Below are 7,391 nucleotides of genomic sequence, written 5' to 3' on the forward strand. Positions count from 1 at the left end.
TTTGACTTTTTTTTAATATAATTAATTTTTTTAGTTAGATGGTTAAATAGTAGTGGTTTTGTTCTTAAATCTTAGGTTCGGTTTCTCTTTCACTCACGTTAGTATTATTTTTGAAACCCAAGTTTAATTCCCTTTTTTAAATATATTTGTAATTTGTAATTTTTTGCTATTTCAAGCTTTTTAATTTTTAATTAATAAATATATTGTTTTCAAATTTTTTTATTTTAATTCATCTTTTAAATTTTTTTAATTAATAACTCTATTATTCATAAAATTAAAGAATAAATATGTAATTATATAATAAAAATATATATTTTACATATATCATTATGTTAAAAATATTTGAAAATAAAATTTTTGATAAATTTATATATATATAATAATTTATATGTCAGATATTTATTTTCTCCATATATATTGTGGGTATGGTAATTTCTAATATTATAAAATGAAACAATTATTTTAAATATAATTATTATTTTTATATGTAAAATATTTAAAATATTATTGTTTTTATCTACACTATGGGTATGATATTTTAAATATTTTTATAAGCGAAATATTTCAATTAGTTATTTCAAATATCATTATGTGTATATATGAAATATTTTAAATGCACATACATAAATATATAATATTTAATTTTACTACACACATAATATGGATTGAAAAATAAATATCACACATATAAAAATATATTTATTAAAAATAATCATATTTGTAATAATTATTTTATTTTATGAATAAAAGATTTATTAATTATAAAGATAAATTAAAATAAAAAATTGAAAAATAATTGTAACTTAAAGGGTAAATGCGTCTAGCTGGTCGTTTCTCTCACCTAAAAGCAGCCTGTTTCCCTAAATAAAAAAATGACCTTTAGACCTATATTAAAAAAATGGCCTTTAAAACTAATTTAGCCTATAAATTATGTAAAAAAATATTGCAAAAATAGTTTTGATACACCAAATAAAACTTTAAATTAAAACCAAAAGGCATACAACGTATCAAATTTGTAACTATAATAAATCAATTTGAAACAAATAAAAAAAATCAAGATAAGTATGATAATTAAACTGAATAATAAAAAAGAAATTATTATAAGTATATAGATTTCTGTTTTATTTATCTAAAATAATAAAATAAAATGCAACTAAAAAAGTGTCAACGAGACCTTGGCTTTATGGCATGGTTGACGTCTTGGGAATTACAAAATCCCAAATTCAAGTATTACCTTATGTAAATCTGTGTTAGTTCATTGAACAACAAATATAGAACCAACTGGTGCTGCTATTGGCACTGCTTCTGAAGAAACAACCCAAGTTGTTGAAAGGCCGTCAGTCAATCTTATGCCTTATGGATCCTCAAACTCAAAAGATATAGATAAAACTATATAGAAAGAAAGTGAGGAAGGGAGAGAGATGACTTCCAAAGACACTATTTAAAAGGATCAACTTCCTACCAACCCTGTTCTAGATGTTCAACCATATGAAGATGTTACAGGAGTTGTGGCAAAAATCATGATCTACTTGAGGATCCACCCTTTCTAGAGCATGTAATGCCCCAAGTTCTTAGTATTTTGAATTGTTAAAATTGTATAAAGTAAATTGATTTGGTTTAGTGGTTAGGTGTTTCGGATATGAGCTTGAGATCTTGTGTTTAATTTCTTTCCCTTGAATTTTGGTTATTTTTGTCCCCATATATGGCTAGTTACAACTAGCTTATTTATAATTTTTGTTTAATTATGAGCAAGAATTAGTTTGTTGGTTCAGTGGTAAGGTCTTAATTTATCTGTAGGTTCCAAGTTTGAATCTTGTGTGTGCAAAGTTGAATTATTTTTGCTCTTCCCTTGTTGTTCTGTCGTTTCCCTTTTTCTATTCTTTTCTTTTCTTTGCCAATTTTCATCTTTACTTTCTTTCCTAACAACCTCTTTCTTTCTTTATTTTTCTCTTTTGCCATTGCTATCTACTGTCTTATTATTGTTCAGACCTTTGGTTACTGTGTCGTTATTCTTCTAGATTCGTTATTGGTCGTGTGTGGTAAGGGAATTTTGGTGTCAACCATACCTTTCTTTTTTTATTTTATTATTATAAGTAGTATTTGTTCATTTGTTGAGGGTGTTGTTTTCGGGTTTTATTAAAGGAGTTTTGGTTGTGGATGTTGATTGATTCTTTTGTGTGGTTCTTTTAGGCAAGGATTGTGAGGTGCACATTCCTCCAACTATTTAAGTGCGTTGGGAATCTCCATTTTTGAGGGTAAGTACTGAACGCTCGAGTTTGAGGGCTGGTTTGTGATAATTTAAGTTGTGAAAGTTGAATGTCTTGTCGTTAGCCAAATGCTTTAGGGTGTAAGGGCCAATTTGCTAAGCAACAAAAACTTATACATTGGGTGCAATATATATGTTCTAATGACTTCAACATTAAGAAATGAAAACCAAAGTGGATAAAGCAAATATGATGGAAGCCACCTAACCAAGGATGGCTAAAGCTCAATACATATGATGAAAGAGGACTTATCCCTTCAGATCATTAGTAGAGGTGTCTTACGAGACTCAAATGCTATTTGGATTATTGGATATACAAGGAACACAATGCCCTTTTGTAACACCTTTAACCCATATCCATCACTGGAGTAGGGTTAAGAGGGATTACCGATCAATACACATCATTTAGCATACATAACTCATACATTTATGCATTCATATTTAAATACCATTTAATCACAAACACATTGTCCCTTATAAGGGCTTACGAGGCCCTAAACATGCTTTAGAAGTGATTTGGGACTAAACTGATAATATATGAAAATTTTGGAAACTTAGAAAAAATTTCAACCATACTGGGGTTGTTATAGGCCAATTTGACCCAACTTTAAACCCATTTACAATAACCCAATTACTAACCCAAAACTAAACCTACCCAACAGCCCAAACCCAATTTCAGCCTAACCCTAACCCACTAACATCAGCCCAAAAACATTAACAAAAAAAGAGAACCCTAGCCTCCTAACACCTAGGTGCGCCGCACCTAGGTCTGCCACTACCATGTCAGCCACTTGCTCCACCTGCTCCACCGTCCACCGGCCTGCAAAGATCAGAAAGGAGAAGGGACAGATAATAATAAAAAATGGCTTGTAACTTGGCTTTAAAAAGCCAAAACCGAAACTAAAAAGGGGATTTTTTTTTCTAATAAAAAAGAACGATAGATTTCCAACTATCAAAAACACACCCAAAAATAGTGACAATAATCTGTAGATCAAAGAGAGAAGCATAGATCTGAACCATGCCAAGGGTATTTCCTTTTTTGCTTTATTATCTTCATCTTCATTTCGAAACAGTATACGTCCATATTTCATATTTTTATTTTTTTTCTTAAAACTATTACATATATATATTAAGAACAAAATAAAAGGAAGAAAAGGAAAAATTACACGGTGGCTGGTGCCGCCACTGACGACGGTGGACAACGGTGGCGCGTCATCGGAAACCTGGCTGGGCTATGGCCTGAAATCGAAATGAGGCAGAGCCTCAAAGAGTTTTTTTTTTGTTTTTTTCTGAAGGAATGACTAAAATGAATGAAAACTGAAATTTTTAGGCCTTAAATAACCGTCCAAAACGGTAGCGTTTTGGTAACCCTCCCCAGACGCAAAATGGCGTCGTTTTGGGAAGGGTACCCGTGACCCGACCCGCTTGGGAAGAAGATCCGCGTGTTTTTTAAGCGGAAGGGCAATTTGCGCGTTTGGCACTTCCGCTTTTTCATGATCTTGCAATTAAGTTTTTTGTTATTTTTAATTTTGCCCCAAGACTTTGATTTGATTTCATTTCGGTCCCTATGCTGCTACGCGTTTTGGGAGAGGGATTATTTCCCTTTTCAGTCCCCCATGTCATTCGTGCTTTGCGAATGAGTCCTCCTTTTTTATTTTTATTCATGATTTGGCCCCAGAACTCAGTTTTTAATTCAATTTTAGTCCCTTTTTTGTTTATTTTTCGAATTTATCTTGAATTTTCTATTATTTTTGCTATTTCATTTAGCTTTAAATATTATTCATGATATATATATTATTTTTATCACTATTATTTTTATATTATTATTATATTATATTTAGTTATATTTTTTTAAATATTTCGTTTTTTACTATAAAATGAATATATTTATTATTATTATTATTATATTTATTATTAATATTATTAGTACTAGTATTGATTTTCACTTAATATTTATATATGTATATACACGTACGTATTTATGTAGTGTATTAATAGTTTTTTTATATTGTTATCATTTCTAATATATATTGTATATATTTTTAATATATTTATATATATTTATGTAGTTTTCGAATAGTTTGTTTTTTAATGTCATTATGACTTCTTCTATGTATATATTATATTTTTTTAATACTATATTTATTATATATTTTTTAATACTATATTATGTATATATTTCCACACATATTATGTATATATTATTTGTATTATTATTATTGTATCTATTTTTATTACTATCATATGTATTATTTTCAATATATTTGTTATTATTATTTATCACTTTATTTTAATATTATTATTTCATCATACTTGTTTATTATTATTATTATTATTAGTAGTAGTAGTATTATCATCATTAACATTTATATATATTTTTATGTACATATTATTATTTTATATTATTATTACCAAATATATATATTTTTTATTTTATTATTAGTACATAGTTTGTTTTTATTTTTCTTTTTGTAAATATCATTGTTATTGTTATTCTAATATTCTAATATTCCATGTTAATATTTTTCATTAATTATATCATTGTTTGTATTGTTTATCCTTTAATGATTTCTTGTTTTTAGAAATATTTTTCATGTTTTTAATTAATTTCAATAAATAAGGCCACGTACCGATTTAACATTAAGTCACCGATTTCATCGCTATGTTGGGTGAATCATATCGGCTCGTGTTGAAAACGGAACACCCTTCTAACAAATCAAAATTTAAAATTTCTCGTCTTTTTAATCAGATCACGATTAATCTTACATTGAACTCGTATTTTTTTAAAAACCAAGAAACATATGTTTAACAAGATACCAATTTTGGGCGTCGTGAGGGTGCTAATACCTTCCTCGCACGTAACCGACTCCCAAACGCTATTTTTCTTTGGATTTTCACGTAGACCCAAATTCAACCTCCATTTTTGTTCAAGAATAAGTTTTCTTTTCAAAAAATGATGATTTATTAGGTGTCCGATCACACCTAGAAAAAAGATCGGTGGCGACTCCCTTTTTAAATAAAATCGAAAGTCGGTTTTTAAAATTTCAATCAAATCGCCACAATTAGCGGCCAAAAGTAAAATTTTTACGTCGCTACAGCTGGCAACTCCACTGGGGACCCTTTTTGAGAGTCGAGTCGAGTTAAGCATGTGTTGTCAAAATTTGCGAAAAGTCCTTGTTCAAAAACATATTTAGTCGTGATCCTTAAAATTTTAAATTTCGAAAAATCATTTGTATCGTGTTGTAAATATTTTCCTAACTTGTTTATCTTCCGTTTTTCAGCTCTAAGTTTTTATGATTCTAGTTTTTAGTTTTAAATAGAGCGAAAAGGTTTGCAAGTTTCTCCCCACACACCGTGCACTTGCATTTTTGCATAACATGAGCTCTCTACCCGAGCTCCGTCCGTTTAAGTGAAAGTAAATGCTATGCCTTCGTGAGTTAACTCGTCCCTCCGCACAGGCTAGTGAATACTTTCGGGTTACATATGACTTATGCTTTCGTGAGTTAACTTGTCCCTCCGCATAAGCATAAGTAAATGTAATCCCTCGAATTGAACTCGTGAGCTTGTGATGGGCTACGACCGAGGCTTCGTACTAGTCTTAGTAGACGATAGTGCGAACAATTCGAGTACCTGTCTAGAACCGAAACTGCATATAGTGAATCGTATGAGCCACCTAACTAGAGCCATGCCGAACTTTCGCTTGTTTAGTAGTCACCAAAATAAGTACACGGGAGAAACGCCTCGTACCTTTTGCACTTTCACTTTTTATGCAAGGGGATTGGGTTGGTTTAATAAACTAGATCGGGTAGTGTAATTTGACAAAATTTTCATGATTTTTTTGCCTATATTTGACTACTAACCAGGGTTGTTCGTCTTTTCTTTATTTTTCATCATGCATTATAGGCATCATATTAGAAAAGTGTTGACTAGAGATTGGTTGCCAAAAAATGAGTTTCTAATGGAAGAGTCAATTATACAAACAACTGAGAAGAATGTCGTGGTTCGAGACTGGTCTCTAAAAACTCAGAAAGAAAAAGGGGATAGTCTAGTGGAGGGATGTATTGCCAATTTACCCGAGCACGTAACTGTGAATGTTCGCCAGAATAACCTTGAAGACTTGGTTCGGGTTTGGAATCAGTGGGACTCGGACACTAGGGGTATCTTCACTGAGAGGTACGGAGATATAGCCCACCTGATCACTATCAACATAGACGAGCGTTTGATTCAAGCCATGATCAAATTTTAGAATCCAGCCTACCAATGTTTTACTTTCAATCAGGAAGACATGACCCCGACTATAGAAGAGTACGCTGCTTTGCTTCGTGTCGATAATGTACAACTTTATAAGGTATATGTGAAAGAACCAAAGCCGATGACCTTCAAGAAAAAGTTAATGAGATTGACAGACATGACCGATACATGGGCCAAAAAACAGATAAAGAAGAAGAATGAAAACAACTGTATTCCGTGGTTTTCCCTGCGGGATTTAGTCCTAAATCATCCCGATATTTTGAAAAGAGTGAATCTGTTCGCTTTGGCCATTTACAGATTGGTCGTCTTCCCACATATAGAGGTTGCAGTAGTGGACTTCTTTGAGAAGTTAAAACAAGGAATCAACCCTATCCCAACTATTTTGGCCGAGACCTTCAGATCCCTAAGCAGTTGTAGGAGGAAAGGGGAAGGACGCTTTATCGGATGCGCGCAGTTGCTCAATGTCTGGATTTTGAGCCATTTCTAGAAAGTAGAGCGCACACTATACCACATGTTTTTAAAAACCTTCACCCCGTTGGAAGCCTATCTTACGAGAGAATGACCAAAGGATGTCACTGAAGAGCATTGGGTTTCATTTTTTCAGAACTTTCGAGCTGAAAATGTAACCTGGAGAGCATCGTGGATCCGCCCTTCGATTCTGTTATACAAGGTTGGAAATCAAGATTGGGTGCCACTACTCGGGCTATGGGGAGGAGTTGGATACGCTCCATTAATGGTCCAAAGGCAATTCTCTTCACGACAATTCATACCCGCCACCGAAGGATTAGCACAGTCTGAGTTTACTTTTACGGGTGAGGGATATATGAAGAGGGTCTGAGATACCGTAAAGTCTTGGAAGAGAATTCATCTCATGGAG

This window comes from Gossypium hirsutum, chromosome A07 (assembly GCF_007990345.1).
Source record: "Gossypium hirsutum isolate 1008001.06 chromosome A07, Gossypium_hirsutum_v2.1, whole genome shotgun sequence".
Classification (NCBI taxonomy): Eukaryota; Viridiplantae; Streptophyta; class Magnoliopsida; order Malvales; family Malvaceae; genus Gossypium; species Gossypium hirsutum.